Here is a 2,957-nt window from a genome sequence, read left to right as displayed (position 1 = left end):
GACAACTGCGAGGTTATCCAACCTTGTATTATTGAATCATGGTCCCCACCGAAAATTTATGCAAAATAATCGAAAGGAGTAACAAACGACGCGCACTAAGTATTAAAACCGAAGCCAGCTAAAACTTTGTAGCTTTGCGTGACATTTATAACTTTGCAAGCAAAGCGCCAGACGCAAAAGGTATGCCACAATGAACGTCAAGAAAACAATTTTGTACTGCTTTTTTTACTCGTCAAAATTGCTTTGGATTTTATATATTTTGCTTAAATTATGAATCATTTTTTAACAAGCTCGAGCAGCAATTAAATAAAACGCAAATTGATATTTTAATTGTTGATATTTCGGCCTCAATCTGAGGTCATCTTCAGAACTGACAGCCTTGTCAGCACACTGTAGGGATACGGGACACTATTCCGATTTCGATAATGTTGCCATTCTGCAAGAAGAAAAGAACTATAATAAACGCTATATTTTGGAAATGTTACCTATGACGAACACCCCTAATGAGAGAAGGATCAACTTTAAAACGGACACAGACAATTGTGCACATGTGTATCGCAATTTGGTGTTAAATCGGCAACAACAATCCTCAACGAAGGTGTTCCGTTCCGCCTTCCATAATCAACATTCGTTCCGTGTCCCCAACATACCTTCATAGAATAACAATAAAATATATGTATATATGTTTGTACATATATATATATATATATATATATTTGCCTAAAATTTCACTTGTTTAACTTTTATTTTCGTATGCCTAATCAGTCCACCAGGCACATTTTCATACAATTCATGTTATCTGCCAAAGCGAATCTGTCACGCAAAGCTAAGCAAAAGTTTTATGTGGCATCAGCTTAAGAATCCGAAAGCGGAAACTGATTTTTTTAAACCGTACAAAAGTAATTTGCAAAAAACCGTTTCATTCAGCTCAACTTTGTCAGTACTAAGTTCACGTTAATAAATGCATTAAATGAACATGAACCAATTAGAAGAGATCTGACCCAGAAACGAGAATTCTGCGTAGTAAAGATTATGCCGAAGGCCACTTACGCAGAAAGAAGTGCTGCCACTCTTCTCCGGCAACACAGAAAGGAGAATTCTGCTTAGAAAGGGTTATAATCCCTAAGCGCAGCCAAAGGCTCATTTTTATAAACTGGAAATATAAACGCTATTTAAATTAAGTTTAATTTCTTTAATTGTAAAAAACTTAAAATTTTTCACGTTTATTGTTATTGGTATCACTGCGCTGATGTGGCACCGACATTGGTCAACTCGTGTGCATCCGCACTTGCATACATGAGTTTTTAGCGATTTCGTCATCAATTCGTCTCCAGACTGAATTTTTAAATTTGATTTTCATGTAATCTGGATATTTCATGACGTATGGATATTTTTCGCTTCGCACGCCTTCAACTAGCTCCTCCTCCATGATTATTAAAGACATTGGCCACACTGCCACTCGAAAAAGGTGTATCTGATACCTAGTTACACTCCCACGACACTCGCAAACACGCTCATGTAAGTGCGTACGAAGCCACGGTGTTCGGTATAACGTCAATGGTTTCAAAGTCTGCCAGTCGCTCGGCTCGTGATAACCAGTACGAGCGTGAGCATGTGCGGCGGGCGTAATCTATCTATACTATATCTATACTATATATAAAATTAAAGCCCAAAAAAACGTGAGAGCAAAACAGCCGATGTACTGGGTCGATTTCTATGATTCAAGTTTTAAAATTACCTATTTCTACCACAATAGGACACAGCGGTATTTTTAAAATAAAATTTTAATAATAAGTATGTTTAATTAAAGTATTAAGTTGATCAACAATACCACGCATTGCTAGACCGCTTGCCCTTCACGCGATTGTGTTTAGAGAGCATCAACAAACCACATACATATTTCTCTCAATTCTCTTACCTTCTTATACTCAGCTGCTGTCTTTCTTACTTCAAAATGCTGCTTGCCGCGATATCGGCACATGCTCACTGTAAGCTTCTTGGTGTGGTATATGTATACACATTGATCTTCAGCTTTTGCTTTTTTTTCATAAAGATGAAGTTCGTGAAAAAAAAGTTGCCGCTGCGTATCAGAAACCTAATTTTACATCGCTGTAGTAGCATTAAGAATAAATAACACAAAGAAATGCCTGTTTCGTTTCATGCAAATTCTGCACAAAACAAAACTCAACAATGTTAGTTCAACAGATCAACATTCAATCAATCCCATTAGATTTTAATACATGCATACATATGTACATAAGTATGTTCAAATTAGAATTGATATGGTAAAGTATTTTAGCCCTGTTTTTTATGGGAATCCTGCCTCTGTGTACCCGAATTCCAATTTTTCAACGCTGTAGTGGATTGCACAAACAACAGCAAATCAATGATGTACATATGTATGTACGTATATCTATTTGTTGGGCTTCATAGGAATTTGGCGCATTGTTTTCGCGAACTTGATGTGGCATACATACATTCATCTTCAGCTTTTCCTTTATTTCATAAAGATGAAGTTCTTTAAAAAAATCAGTTGTCGCTGCGCAGCAGAAACGTTATTTTACGTCGCTGTAGTAGCATACAGAATATATATAACAGCATGGAAAATTCTGTTTCGCTTCATGCAAATTCTGCACAAAACAAAACTCAACAATGTTAGTTCAACAGATCAACATTCAATCAATCCAATTATATTTTAATACATGCATACATATGTCCATAAGTATGTTCAAATTAGAATTGATATGGTAAAGTAATTTAGCCCTGTTTTTTTATGGGAATCCTGCCTTTGTCTAGCCGAATTCCATTTTCCAACGCTGTAGTGGCATGCACAACCAACAGCAAATCAATGATGTACATATGTGTGTCTATTTGTTGCGCTTCATGGGAATTCGGCACATTGTTTTCGCGAAGTTAATAAATTAGCAAGTGCGTTAAAGGCTGAGTTTTTTGGCTTA

General features: G+C 36.3%; 1 protein-coding gene across 1 annotated transcript in view; it reads right to left on the bottom strand.

The window, feature by feature from the left end:
• Nucleotides 1–274: 274 nt before the first annotated feature.
• The window catches only part of LOC118745583 (host cell factor-like), a 137,226-nt gene continuing 134,543 nt past the window's right edge, over nt 275–2,957 (bottom strand). Inside the window, exon 10 of the mRNA XM_036479077.1 lies at nt 275–436. The gene's annotated coding sequence lies outside the window, so the exon portion shown is untranslated. The remainder of the gene's footprint in view (nt 437–2,957) is intronic.

This window comes from Rhagoletis pomonella, unplaced genomic scaffold (assembly GCF_013731165.1).
Source record: "Rhagoletis pomonella isolate Grant_MI unplaced genomic scaffold, Rhpom_1.0 Rhpom_scaffold_00009, whole genome shotgun sequence".
Lineage (NCBI taxonomy): Eukaryota > Metazoa > Arthropoda > Insecta > Diptera > Tephritidae > Rhagoletis > Rhagoletis pomonella.
The sequence above is the reverse complement of the archived record's forward strand: the minus strand, read 5'-3'. Positions and strand labels throughout refer to the sequence as shown.